The following is a 15,870-nucleotide window of genomic DNA, read 5'->3' as shown; positions in this document are numbered from 1 at the left end:
AAGGAGTGCATTGTAGCAATCCTGCTTACCTGTGCAGTCACTTCTCCGGCATTATTGCAGGTACGAAAAACCATGGGATAAAGGACACATATATCATATATCATACTCTAGAGGCAAGTATGGGTTGGTTGGTTGGTTGGTTGGTTGAGAGTTTCTTGGTTTCTTTTCTTTTTTTTTTTTTTAAGTTCTTGAAGAAAAAGCAGCTAGAGGGCACAAAGTAGGATGTTGTAGTCAGCTTTGAATTGGATACAGTAGCTGTCAGTTAAAAAAGCTGGTATTTTATCTATATGGTATTGTTACTTTCTAGTAACAACCTTGTTCTCAAATGAGACATGGAACTTTGATGTACTTCTAACACTCCCCAAACAATACTTTGCATTTCAGCCACATGTACTGTGACACTGAGCTGCTGCTTTTCATTTTTTTTACATCCAGCTTGGGCTTTGTATTCTTTCACTTCTCCAGACAGCAGACTGCTAAGTAGCTCTATGTATTTATAATGCTGTTTGGTGACATCAGCATCAGAATTTCACATCAGGTTGACTTCCATTTATTGTCACTGGCTAGAACTTCTTGACACATAATTTTATTGCCATATCTGATTTTTATTGATTTTATTGTCATATTTGATATGACAGACATCTAATAAAGTGAATTTCATTTTATATCAAAACAAAGATCTATTTAATATCATCATGAAGTTTCAACCAATGCCCGTTGCTATGACGATATGCAGTAACTTTGAGGTTAGCATAGGAATTATCTCAAGAATTTCCTGAGCTTGATGTCAAATATGAATGCCTTGCAAAGCTTTCCTTGTACTAGACAGGACGTGTGGGAGAAAGACCAGAGGCTCGTTCCCTCTGCTTCTTAAATGCTGGTTTCGATTCCCATTTATTTCAAAGGTGAAGTTCTTCTTGATGTCAAACTTGATATAAAAGTTAGGAGATTTTTCACAGTAATTTGTCTCTAACCTGCTATTTTCGTTTGTCCTTTGTACTGCAGTAAAGACGACAGTTTGCTTTTTACTCCACAGCAGGTTTGATGCATTGATAGTGAGCTCTGGATCAGGTTTTTCTATAGTTCACACACTTCCTAGTGTGCTGAAAAATATGCATTTAGGCTCTTACTTTTCTCTGCTTCCATGGTGATCTGTAGCTTCCTGTTGAAATGTTTGTATTTCAATTAATGGAAGTGTATAGATGCTATTCACAAATTGTAAAAACAAATGAATCAGTCCATTAAAATGAAGAAGTGATTAATTCAGAGCCAACAGAAGTCAATTCCCCTTAGCTGTAATGAATTCTGAAAGGAGCAAATAATAGAGATTCTCTGTAAATGTAACTTCTCTGAAAAATCTCACTATGGAAACAGAAATCTCAGCTATGGAAAAAGTGTAACTAACTTCATTAACATGTACCTCTAAGTTTATTCCATGCTATTTTTCAAAGAAGGCCACAAAGTTGGTTCTTATGCATCAGTGTACCACTTACACCTAGCTGAATTGCATGAACCAAATTGTGTCACATTCTATGCTGTTAATCATCATAATGGAGGTAGAAAGATCTAATTCAGCTTTGAAAATGCTGCTATCTTGGTCTTTTGGTTGTGCAATAGAACTGAATTAATGAGCTATGGTAGTCTGCATAATTATACAGGAACAGTTGATTTAAAGCACAAAGCAAACATGGAAATCTGGAACAACTCAGAAACTATAGAGTCATTTCCATTTCACAGCTGTTATGCTTCATTTGGAAGCAACAGGGTAAGAAAGACTAAGAAACGCAGCTTGCAGCGAAAAGGTGACAGTAGCAATGTTTGAAATGTCTGTACTCTATTTTATAGGCAACAGAAGTGCAGTAGGACTTTCTGTTCATAGGGCATTAATGAGTTCCATTCCAGCTTTTTCTAAAGGGGTTCTGAGCACACCTGGGAAAACAAACAGTGCTTTGGAAAAACACCTAAGCTTGTTTTCTGTGTATACTTTTGCAGAATTCCTGCGTTTGTTGCTGTTGCATTTGTGTAAAATCACTATGTGTGGAACTAGGGGTGGAAACACAGAATAGTTTCCTGTCTTGTCTGGGGGGGTTTTGTATCGATGTTAGTAGATTTATTAAAAGTCACTGAATTTCATGGTATTGGGATTTTCTCCCACACGAAGAAAGCTGTACCACACCCTCTATATTCTTTCTTTTACTTAGATGTGGAATTTGACAGAGTTTACAGGGAATCATTTGACTGTAGTTGGGAACAAGCCTTTTGTATGTCTGAAACGGCTTTGCTGATGATCTTGGCCATGACAGAAACAGCACTGCAGAGCAGAAAACCCCTCAACAATCTGCCCACTTTTCCCCACAATTAACACTTCAGTTCTGTTGAAGTATTGGAGTTGACCCTTGTCTGCTAAACCATTACTGAATGCCCCAGACACATTAGGTTAGAGGAAGGAAGTAAATTGAGCATAAGCTTCAGCACTGTCTATAATCTGGTGAATGTAAAACCACACGCGCAAAGAGCTCTGCTGTAGTAAAAACAAATGTCCTCAACTCAAAGTCTGCAAAAGTTGAATGTGATTTACGTTAATCAAATAGTTCACATTTTTCCTAGACTTTGTATTAAAATTGACTCAAAATCAGTGCTAAAGTCTGTGAGAAATGCTGCTTTAGAACAAAAAGTAGCAATTGCCATTATCTCTTAAGAGAAAAGGCAATAGCAGAAATTGAGAAAAAGCTGACTGGCATAAGTGTAAGTCTCTCAGTGTCTCTGCAATGTAGTTTTCAAGATTATTATGTATTTCAGAAATGGAAAATCTGAAAGCACATTACTCGTATTTTTTTTCTACCCTGTGGCATAAAAAGGTGTACAATCAGTAGGCAAGGCAGCATTACTGTGAGAAGAAAGGACACAGCCACTTTATAAAGAGTAATGAGATGAAAAATTCAGTAAAAGCTACAACTGTTCTTTCCTTGATTATTGATATTGAGCTTTATTAGAGCATTTAAAAGCTTGGAAGGGATTATAGTCATAGTACTGACTACCATGGAAATGCCACTTTAAATGGTAAACCCCTTAGAGTGACACTGGTATTTCAGAGGATATCACAAGTAATTATTCAGGAAGATGTGGATTTGGGAATTTATTTCTTTATTCTCCCCCACCTCATTTTCTCCTGCCTTTTAAAAAAAGTTAATTGTATCTCGTCTCTGTTCTTTGTGAAGCAGGTGTTTGGAATGCTTATTTCAGCTTTCCAAAGCAGTATACATTACAGTCATGGCAGCTAAGAGCACACCTATCCCTAGTGCCTGCAAAGTGTTAAAACAGAAAAGCAGGATTCTTTCTTAGTCCCTAAGGAGAGGAAAATTCCTTTCCTGTAACTTGTGATAGTATTAATGCAATAGAGCCAGGCACCTGTGATGTCCAATCTGTTGTAGGTAAAGACTTGAAGTGCGTGTAGTTGTCCTCATTTCAACTAGCCATGTGTCTGGCCTGAGAAAGAGCTGGAGATTTGAATGCCTATTTTTTAGCCACAGCCTCCTAGGCAGAGCAGTCATTAAAGAGGAAGCAAGGTAAAGACATGCTGACATTTATACACTAATCCTTTTGGGTTTACTTTTCAGAGGAGGTTCAAATTGTGTTATACTGTGGCTGTACTAGTTCATAGAAGTTGAGGACAGATGAATATTCAGGTATGCAGAACATCTGTCTTTCAGTACAGTGTGATTTATAGCTTGAGAGAAGTTTAAGCTCCATAATTCTGCTGGCCTTCTTTTAGAGATTGCTTCCATTATTCTCAGTTAAGCATAAAAAGCCTATCTTTTACATAAAAATCCAATCAGTGCTAGAAGCTTCACTGAAAGTATAAAAAATATTTATACTCTGTGTCTCAGGGACATCACAGCAACTGTTCCAAGTGTTTTGTGAAGCTACATATGAACAGTTACATGAGAACTAGTAATGAAAAGTGATTTTTAGGACAGAATTGCAGATAAGAAAAAAAGAATATAGATCCATTGGAAGTATCTATTTTACAGTAATTTCATCTAGTAATTTAGACTTGAAATCTGTGGCTTTAGGTAGGAGGGACTTACTTTCTGCTATCAAACCACTCTGCTTGCAAACTAAGTGTGGGACTGAGAATTCACCACTGTACAGAATCTGGAAAATTAAATTATGGACGTGAAAATCCTCATGGAAAGACTAATAATGCCACCATTACATACGCAATGAAACCAAGACTTGAAATAAATGAGACTCCTCAAAGTCTTATGTCACAGTATCACAGTATGTTAGAGATTGGAAGGGACCTCAAAAGATCATCTAGTCCAATCCCCCTGCCGGAGCAGGAACACCTAGATAAGGTTACACAGGAGCGTGTCCAGGCGGGTTTTGAATGTCTCCAAAGAAGGAGATTCCACAACCTCGCTGGGCAGCCTGTTCCAGTGTTCCGTCAACCTCACTGAGAAGAAATTTCTTCTCAAGTTTAAGTGGAACCTCTTGTGTTCCAGCTTGTACCCATTTCCCCTTGTCCTATCATTGTTTGCCACTGAGAAGAGCCTGGCTCCATCCTCATGACACTCCCCCTTTATGTCCTCAGTAGAGGATGAATTCCAGCCATTTAAAAACAAGCAGGGATGGGTGTATTCTAAAACTTCAGCAAGAGCTTTGCCTGGCATGTATTGATGTAGCTTTCTGAACAGTTTATCCACAGAGGAATCAAGTGTTGCAGATGCTCTTCCTTGGCACATAAAGTATTTTCTTTTTGGTATATTCACATTGGCTATTTCAATGAAGACTACGTAGGATGACAGAAAACTTTAACTTGCTTCTTCAGTTATAATGAATACAGAATTGCGTGCTGTTTTAATAAAGTGTCTTTTAGAATTGACGCAGGTGAAGAAAAGCAGCCTCATGCAAAGACTTACTAGAACTGAATGAATAATTCACGATCAACAATTTATTAAAACACATTGTTTCCCATTCTGTTCACAAATTGGCCACAAATTGAGTGACTTTATTTGATCAATTATTCAAGAAATTCAGTAAATAATTTTTGGTCTCAAGTGATGTCATATCAGCTTTATTAAAAGTAAGAGAGATTTGTAAAGTAACCTGTTTAGTTGGATGCAAATCTCATACTATGGATCTTGTTTGAAGGAACATGGTTTAGTGGTAGACTTGATTGTGCTGGGTTAACAGTTGGGACTTTATCCAGTGATCTTGAAGGTATTTTCCAACCTACATTATTCTATGATAGCAACTGATTAGAATCCAGGCTTTACTTAAAATTACTTTGCTTTTTCATCTGATGTTTGAGTTTTGTATTTGCTTTGAATTTTTTTCTTATAGATGCCAGTATTCCTGGAAATAATATCATTCACAGTGGAACACCAGAGGAACAGCACCAAATTCTGTGATATAAGAGTATTACAAGGGGAAAAAAGAAGACAAATTCCCAATGAGACCACAGAGTTTACTTAATATTAACAGTCATACAACTCTTACCCTAAAATTCATGTTTTAAGGCATAAGCCAGCCATTTACACAGGAAAGAGAAGATTTCTCTCCAATAACTTCAAAGTCATTGACTAAAGATTTTCTTATATTCTACATACAAATCACAAAAGTAACACCTCTGATTGAGGAAGTCAGGGCAATAGTTCTCCAGGCTGAGGGGCTACACAAAGAAAACCGCTGCCATAGGTTGGTTCTGTTCGCATAGCCACCTTTGTTTTGACCACAGTGGATTACTCTCAAAGGAATGACATGAGCTAGAATGATTTTCAGGCTAAGCTGGTGTGGCCGTTCTGACACAGGGCATTTCAGGATAGCATTCTGACTCGCTACAGCAATAACTGTTGATTTTGATTGAATGCTGTGACAACATAAATAAAGCTTACTTTCTAATTTTTTAACATTTAACCAAAATCAGTATGCTCTTGAAAATGTTTGATTTTTCTTCAGATGAATATTCCGTCCAGTTCTTTTTATCCTCCTCAGATAAGCTGGATGCCTTTACTTATCTGTCTAAATTATTGCAAGGGTGAATTAGTCAATGTTTTCAGAGCTTTCTAAAGCATCATGTAGGTGTCAAGATGTTAAGTAATCTCTCAGATAACATTTATCACTATATGTAATAGGCTTTCAATTAGAATGACAATTAAAACTGATTTGTTTTAAAGAAACAGACATTTTTAATTACAGCATGCACTTGTATTTAATTGCAGCGAGATTGCCGAAATGGTGTCTGTATTCCTAGATGCACAAGGACAAAGCTTTCATTCAATGCTCTTCAATTGGGATGAAGTAGGAATATTAAATCATCAGGTGCAGAATAGCTCCAAAGGGAAGATCTGAGAAGCAGGTTTCTGTGGCCCTGCTGGCTGAATGGCTGTAGTACTGTAGAGATGAGCCCCAAAATGGGATCTGGTTACCAGCACTTATTGTGCTAAAATCTGCAAGCACAGCTCAGGAAAAGCTGGAATTGTGATAGCTAGAGCACCCTCTCCTACTGCAGAGCTCACCATCCTGTGCTGAAGTTCTTCATGAGAGGTACAACTAATACCTCATGGAAGCAGCACTATTGCAGATGATGTTGGGGCTCTAATCTCCCCATAGTCTACACAGTGTGACTTTTGTGTGACTATAAGGGCACAATGCTGTAAGACAAGAGAAATATCCATTTTGTTCATCTGGGGGTAGCATAATGTGTGTCATGCAAGATGCTCTTGACCCTGCTGGAAGGTAATGGTGGACTATCAGGGTGGTGAGGCACTGGCACGGTGCCCAGAGAAGCTGTGGCTGCCCCATCCCTGTGTTCAAGACCAAGTTGAACGGGGCTTAGAGCAACCTGGTCCAGTGGAAGGTGTCCCTCACCATTGTCCAACCCTATGATTCTGTGGCTGGAGGAGTGGTTTAAATGAGACTATTTAGGTTATACCATATTGTGCCCTGGAGACAAGAAGGGCAGGCTCCAGCCCTTAGATTCTAGTCAAAGGCCTGAAGAGTGCACAAAATCCCAGTCTATAATTAGTCTCACTGAAAATAGGACTATACAAATATGTCAGAAGCTTGATAACTGCAAAATGCGTTCCTAAGTCTGGTGTCTAATATGCAGTGTCTACAAACTAGAGTTTGTTTTAATATTGAGTATTACTTCCTTTCTATCATGCTCTCAGATCTCACTTTGCAAGTTCTGTCTTTTACCTTTGAACATGCTACACTGGTATTAAAAGGTCTGGTTTAGATTTTTTTGTCCATTTGTAAAACACATTGATTTTTAATATGTCACCTAGCAGCACTTGAAATCTCATACTTCTAGATACTCTGGTGTCAAGGTGAATGACAGTCTTTGAAGTTTTAGTACAATAATCCCCTTACCAGCCAAACAAAAGATTTTCAAGGTATTAATTTCCTTCAGTTTTCCAGTGTTATGACTACACAAAAAAGCTGTGCTTCACTAACTACAGTTAGAGGAAATACACCTCTTGTGAGATGTCTCACAGCTAAGGATGTTAAGTGTAAATTTGGAATATGGCATTATAAATAGTGATGCTGATCACCGGTGTGATCTGAAGTATCCTGTAAAAATAGGTAACCATCTTCTCACAGACATTGAAGCCTGAATTTGTCCTAGTGATTTATCACTTGTCCACTAAGCCAGGATAACTATCATGGCATTTTCCAGCAGCAAAATAACTCATTAGCTTAAACCACCACAAAGCTTTCACCACATTAGAAAATAGTAGCTAAACACTGAATTCATAGGTTCTTAGAACAACACACAGCATGACAGTATGTATAGTAACTGTAATGGTACTCCATTTCCACATGAGTATTTAAGTACCTCTTTCTTTAGAAGATCTAAAGTCAAAAAGTTGAAGTCATTTTGAAGCAGAATGTGACAAATGTCTGGACTGTGTGCCATTTGCAAATGGAACAGAATAAGCTTCTCAGCCACTTTTATAATTAAAGTAAACAAGGTTAAAATAAACCCAGAGTGGAAAATAAATGGAGCTGGGGATATGATTACACCTAATTTTCATGGGCTTCATGTCATTCCTCATTCATAACATAATTCCTTTTTAGCACAATTGTAAACATTCTCATCTGGTCATTGATTCCTCTTATCCTAAGGAACAAATTCATCCATAAGCATCAAGTAGAATATGAACATTCAGTCCCTCTCCACGATCAATGTCATACTTTTAGGGAAAAGCTGTGTTTGAATGCTTTCTCCCTGCTTCTGTTATATTCATGGCACATGCTCCAAATTTGAGCAAAAAAGATAGACCTAGTCTTGTGAGTCATTTTCTTGATTGATCTAATTTACCTTGAAGGTTAATGTATTCTAAACTAATTCAGAGATTAATAACCACTTAAAGATATATGAAAGACATTTAACTGTATACCAGACAAGTGGTGTAACCTAGTTTATTATCTCTTCAATGACTTTGGGAGTTCATTTGATGAGATTTAAGAGTTATTTGATTGTTTGATACACAGAGTGGCAGGTGCAAAGGAAAAAGGTGTTTTCAAAGCTCACTAGTTCATTCTAAAAGCAAGGATGTAATTCAGTTTGCTTATACTGCGTAGTTCAAATGATATATTTATGTTCAAGGTGATAATGATTTTTTCTTATGGCATTCATTAAAATCCTTTTGGTGAGTCAATAATTAGTTGGACTAGGACAATGCTGGACCTGTCCATTCTCCAGCCTACTTTTGACTTCTAGGACAGTAGAATTGTCCAGTAATTTTCTGAAGAACTTACGTCTGACCTGATAGAACTAGCAGATGGAAGAATGAAACAGTACTGTGTGTGCTCAGGAGTCCTCAGTGGGCTGACACATGTTCAAAAGTCTCATTTTCCAGTGTAAGTAGGTTAGTCATTATTTAGAGGTGCTGAAGATCTCAGTAGTAAATCCAGCTTTTGTGTGAAGCTCTGTACATCTGCACTGAACAGAAGCATTCATGACTGCATCAGATTTAGTGTTAACATAAAATAAAACCACTGCATATTTGCAATAGATTTAAAGTTATTCAAAACCCTGGACAGAAATGTTGTATGCTGGGGCTATAACAGCCTGTGTTTGGCCTGGCTGCTCTCAGTAGACCAAAGCTGAATGAAGGCTGGGCTCGGTATGTCATTCTGGTATGGTCAGTCCAATTCCAAATTTCTTCCTATCTGAGGGAAGGAACATTGGCTGCTTAATCTGTGTTACACAGATTATGTGAGAGCTTTACACACGAGTTTGTGGCCTAGGTACTTCCCTGAGTTGTGCTAAGGATCTGCTTCTAGACCAGGAACCCTGTTCTGTATCAACAGAGTGTTGTTTGATATTTACAAATGGTGAACGTCATCAGCTGCCAGACACTGGTGAGAGTTACAAGTATTAAGCAGCAGCTGGGAACAGATCAGACAAATAGTGACTATTTACTCTAAATATTTTGTTTTGTACTTACAGCCAGATAGGTACCAAAATTGCCAGAAAGCCGGTAGGCACATTATTTCCTCTGAATATTGTGTGTGTGGTCCCATTCACTGACCTTTATAAATAACAAAGATGATATACAAGGTGTTTTGTTGCCAAGAGAATAGTATCCTACTGATTGTAGAGCTTTTATCATGTTCTACCTGGGTTTTTTATCTCAAGCCATTGTTGTATGAACAATGAATGCACAATGAGCCCTGACTACCTGATTTATGTCTGCAAGCTTCTCATGATTTCATAGCTCATGAGTATGAGAGCAAAACTGAGCCTAGATTGATTTGTGAAGGGGCATCAATAAAGAGTGGAAGAGAAGAACTGATCTAGAATCAGGACTCTGTGTGCAGTACTGGGCTAAAGAGGTAGGTATGCAAGTAAAACCTATTTCATACCTAATCCAAGCCAAGCAAAGAGAGTTATAAAGTAGTTATAAATGAAGAAAACCCACCACAGGCTTTGTGGGACTTCAGGTAACATTATGGGGATCTATGCATAAGTCTATAAATACAATAGCTTTTAATATTAAAGTTCTGCTGTGCTGTCAGAGGGAATAAAAAGCCTCAAAAAGAGGTATGTTCAAAGTCTATAAAAACCTTGACAAATACTAAGAAAGAATCAAGCAAATGAACTGATGAATAGGTATATGAATCTGTTAGAAAATGCTGTGTACTGGTACCTTGCTGACGGCGTATCCCATCAGCAATTGCTATTAGTTGTATGTATCCCTTTGCTTCCTCAGACTGGTCTCATGGCTTGCTTTGTCCCCTCAAACTGGAAAATCTAGGAAAGGCAGGATTTCAAAAGTGTAATTTTCATTACCATTAACAATTAAAGGAAAAACAGCAGAAAATATCCTGTCTTGAACAGCACTCTGTTGGAATGTTTTCTTGAGAAGAATGTAGTCAGTACGTGCTATCTGATTCATGATATAGCTTAAAATGCGGAAGAGATGCAGTCAGTGAGGTATTTGTAGAAGTATAGCATGGCATCTCTGTTCTAGTTCTTATCAGTGGATTTGACAGAAGCATTTGACACTGTCAAGACTGGGACTTTCACAATGACCTGCGAGTTAGGCTCCCCAAGATAAAAGTATCCAGACCAGCTGTAAAATTCCTTCAGAGGCCTTGGGGTTTTAGTATGTCCCAAGGGGGAGTGGATTGTTAGTCAGACAGAGACAGAATCAGATGCAATCCAGGAAAGCGTCTGCAACAAGTGAAGCTGAGTAGCTGTGACAGTATCATGAGATTGCTCTGTGACAGAAAGCCTGGCAGATGGTGTAAGATTGTCCTTGCACCGCTGATGGGCAAGCACTGTGTTGTGAGCACAGTTGAACAGACTGTGAAGTTTTACAAGGACTGAATGCCCCTGATCTGCTGATTACTGCCCCATGGACATAAGCAGGTACACAAAAAAACACGAGCTTGGTTTGAGAGGTATTTGCTCATAGTTGACTTGGTGGAAGAGGACATTATGTATGTCATTTTGTATCACAGCCTGTCATTAGTCATTTTAGTTTGCAACATATGTTAGCCATGGAAATGTTTGCTATTTTGGAAATACATTATTGGAGGGTGTTCTCTGGGACAGAGAACTGTCAAATATCGTTAGCACAGCCTGTCCATCTTTGGTGGGGTTGTTTTAAGAACTAAAGCTTGGAAGCAATATGGTGTCAGTCTCTAGATTAAACTAAGGGTCTGCAAAGTGGATATCTAATTTTCTATGCAAGAAGGCACAGATTTGCTACTGACAATGCATACAGCTCAGGAGAGATTTCATCTGCTTATCACACTGTGCATTCAAGGAAGGAAGAAGTTTTGTTTTAAATCATTTTAAAGCTTCCAGGGAGCTGAAACTGCTATCACTACAGCACACTTCACCTGCCTGGTCTTATACCTGGAATTGAAGGCAACAGTTTGGGAAGACTGCCAAGTCAGATGTTACTTGTTGAGCTAACAGAGGGAGTATGTCGGCAAGGGTAGTCAGATGAAAATCTTCCACAACCTCAAGCAATAGGATATTGATATAGGGAATTATTGACAGCAAAGAGGGTGTGCTGGTGTTGGCAGTTTATGTTGGGATGGTTTGATCTGACCAACAACACATAGCTAATGTCAAAGCAAATGACACTGAAACTCGACAGGATCACAAGGCAGAGGTTCGAAAGTTTTTTGACTTGACTTACACCTATCATGGAAAGGAATGAATGCACTTCATGCACTGGACTTCTCAGGGTTTGATGAATCAAGATGCAACACAGTGATTCAAAAATACACTGATGTGAGTAGAAAATACTTATCACTATAAGCCATTTATTACTGCAGCATCTCAAGATGCAGCAAAATACAATATGATGCTTATCAGAGAAGAGGCATTCCTTAAGATGCACCTCTGAAGCCTGAAAGAAAACTCACATCTTAAACACTTCTGATTCTTTTAGTCTTACTGTAACCCAGCATTGCTCTGCACTTTGAGCTTCTGTTCTTGGCTTTTGTGCTGCTATCTTGAATGCTAATAACAACAGCTGTAATAATCAGATAGAGGATCAACTCAGTAGATCTGCTCCCAGATCATGAACAAACATACAGTTTTTGTTGTCATAACCATCTTCATTTATCACTTTTATTTTCCCTCATAGTATCAATTTGGTTTTGATGGCAATTAAATAAGAAGCAGTCAAATCAATTTTCAGAGTGTAGACTGTAGAATTTAGCTGGATAAAAAAAGCAAACCTATTCCTACTGTCAATAACTGGATTAGGTTATGTCTTTCATCCTGTCTTTGGTCAGCCTCAAGATCAGTTTCATAGTTTTAGATTCTTTATAATAAGCTTCTATAAACAAATCACTTTTAGTGAGAAAAATACAACTTTTTCTGAAAAAAATGAGATCTATTTTTGCCCACTTCTAACAACGTGATAGTAGCTGGTGGCTTAATTACGAAACCAGAATATCATTTGTTAGCAATACAACTTAACAAAGACTTTCACATGTCACTAACAAATGTGCTATAGTAACTCATGAAATGAGACTTTCTCCAGTGTCTGTGGACTTTGGCTCAGATATCTTATTTTTGCTTTTCCCAAAATAGTCCATTATATCCATGTGCACTATATCCATGTTTTGATATATAAATTGCTGTTCTGACATTTCAGCATTGACACTGAACATTCTTGGCTATCTTAGCTTCTAGTTTAAGTTCATTAGTTACAAACTTTGTAACATTTATTTCCTTGGTACCTGTAGTCACTTAGCAAGTTCATTGATAGTCTTGAAAAGTTAGGATCAGACCACCTGCAGATAGGATTGATATCCTGCTTGAGGCTAAGTATTTTAATTGCCATCTTAAAAATCTGTGGATTTTACTGTCTTTTTTTTGAGTATGCAGAGCTTTAGAAAAACGCAGGCAGACGCACATGTCCATTTCTTGAGTTTAGTCGATTGCAGTTAAGTCCCTTAACCACTTTAGAATTGTAGATGGACAAATTGTAGCTATTTAGTTACAGTGTGCACAGAACGTTTAACAGCACAATGGTGATATTCGCAGGATCTCTTATTTCACCATTGGAGGTGATTGATTGGTTGAAAAATATGTTTAGCATTTCCTATAAAACAGAAAATTGCTTATTTCCTTTCTCTTTCCTGTTTGATTTGCTTCGGTATCTATGTCCATTGCATTTTTTTATCTAACTTACCAGAGTGATTCTGTAATTCTTACTATTAACTGTGCAATTAAGGCTTAAGCACTATTAGCACAAAGGGTTTGGAAATTGGGATGAGATTGAAACGCTGACATCAAATTTAAATGTCAGCATTACTGGAGTAGGAAGCGTGACTTTCATCTTTCAGATAAGAGCTATGTAGCTCTGCCATGCATATTGCTAATGGGTATAATGAATGATGAGGCATCAGGACTCAATGTACCCAGCAGCAGTACTTAACAGACCTATAATGGATTTACCCATGGTGGTTTTGGGAATTTTATGTATGCTGACAGCATACTAATGATGAAATGGGGCAAATTATATTATTTTAACCTGTTTATCAACTTGTCATCATCACCTTTTTTTCAGTGCAGCAGTGTAAATCTGACTCATGCAGAGAAAGTCACAAAGATGCACTGGCCTGTCTAGATTTCCAGCAATATTATTATGAGAAATACATTAATTTGTCTGTTTGGAAAGGGTTTAAACGTTGTTGTATTCATTTGTTACCAGAGACTGAGCACTTAATCACACCGACTCACTTCACCAAGGAAATTATCTCTTCTTTTCAAGTCCATTAACAGTATTTTTAGAGTCCTGAGAAATGTAAGAATTGGAGGATATTAATGCAGATGACATCTATACCTGAGGTATTGGTGTCCAAAAATGTGATTAAGTGCCCTGTTGTGTAACTTTTTTTGCTATGTTGCTTGTAAAAGTAAAATCATTTTTTAAAGCTAACTGGACTGCCTAGAAAAAGACCAATGGGCTGACCTGGGTGAACTGTTGTACCATCAGTGACTTCATCATACACACTCTGTAAAGCAAAAGCTGAAGGGAGTATTTTATTATTACAGCAGTGCCTCCATAAGCACTCCTCCTCTTACTATTCTTCTACCACCAAGCAAAATTTTGTTGCAGTAGGGAGAGAGAAAAACCTGTATTTTCCTTTTAAAGATTGGAATTTGAGGCATAGAAAAATTAAAGGTCACCAAAAAAGCATGCGAAGATCTCCCATTTACCAGTGATGTATTTCTTGTAATCAGTACAGTGGGAGTGGAGCTGGTTTGAAATTCTGGCCCTCAAGAGCTTAGGCAAGAATGGTCAGAGGAAGTACGGCATACCTAAGGACTGACCTTGGATCTCTTGAACACAGTTTGTAAGGCCACTCTTCTAACTAGGAGTTATCTGAAGTCTTATTTCCTTACCTCAAATGGGCTTTTAAAAAACAAGAGGAAATCACATAGCTCCAAAATAGCATTTTCCTTATGAGACCTTTAAGTTCTTGACTGGAAAGATTTCCAGTGAGTTACGTGGAAACTGAGTGAATGTAGGGTTTGCAGGGTCAGGCATCAAGATATTTGTCTTAAACAGAGTTCTCAGCTGGCCCAAGCACAACTCAGACTTGAGGAAGAAACCCTCTGACATGCATTACATTATGGAACTAATTATTATGGACAAATAATTGCAGTTTTTCCTACAACTTTGCCTGACCTCTGTTCACGTGTGTCAGAGTTCTGTTAATGGGATTAATTCTGGTGAAAACACAGGTAGTTTTTCCTATATTACTATAGGTAAGAAAAAAAGGGCAAGATCAGCACCTTTAGAAACAGCCCTTTAGTTCAAGAAAGTAGAGGGAATAACATTCTGAAATGTATCTTTTAGAATAGCAGTTCATTCTCTTACTTTGGCAGCGGGGGGTTGCTATTTAACAGTGAAATATTAATTCCTGTTAGCTTCAATTTTTTGGAGAAGCTTCTTGCCTTGAAAGAAACGCTCTGATAGCAGTTGTAAAAAATTATCAGGCCAGCATTGGAACATACTTCACAACCAAGGAGACATTAAATTCACTCTATTTCACTGCATTTGCATTCTGCAGTTATTAATGAGTTAATGATCTGTACAGTTTTAATGAATAGAACATAAATGGAGAGAAAGAATATTAGAGTGTAGCCCGTGAGTGAAGGCTGTAATTACACTCCCATCTTCAGGTCATTAGCTGCATAACTACCTGTGGACAATCTGATAATTATTCTATCATGGCACTAATGAGTTTGTTCTTTGTTTGGATTGATAAAAATGTTAATATCCCTTGTATGAACATTTAAACTTTCTGTCATGAGGCACATGAAGAACTGAAGTCAGTATACTTGACCATATTCTGCATGTCTTCCTTTACCCCTCATGCTGCTACATACTGGTTGTAATTAAAACTTTACCAGAATGACTTCCAATTAATTTCACTGCCATTTGGACAGCAAATCTTTGCAGTGCTTTGCAAAATGACAGGTAGCAAACATTTAATTTTTCTAAGTGTTCTGACAGAATTTCTAGATACCAAAACTGGTTACATTATTGTTGAACTTAAAAGGTACCTGCTTCCCCCCCCCCCACCCCCCCCAAAAGTAGGAGTATACCTCATGTCTTCTTTTTGATAGTACAAAATGGGAGGACAACATAGGAACAAGGTGTCTTCAACTTTGAGAATACCAAGGAGTAACAGTCATATGTCAAACATAAGCTAAAGCATGTTTAAACACTGGATAACAAACACCTTGTTGCCTGGTGCAGATTAACAAATACTTCAGATGTATTTTTCTCTATATTATTGTTAAAAAATTGCTATATGCCTTACAGGATTCTTAGGCACATAACAACTTAGCCCAAGTAAAAAAAATAAAAG

Source organism: Neopsephotus bourkii, unplaced genomic scaffold (genome assembly GCF_033783945.1).
Source record: "Neopsephotus bourkii isolate Nb327-2 ecotype Australia unplaced genomic scaffold, CSIRO-AGI_Nbou_v1 NB_1663, whole genome shotgun sequence".
NCBI lineage: Eukaryota > Metazoa > Chordata > Aves > Psittaciformes > Psittacidae > Neopsephotus > Neopsephotus bourkii.
This window is presented reverse-complemented; position numbering follows the sequence as displayed.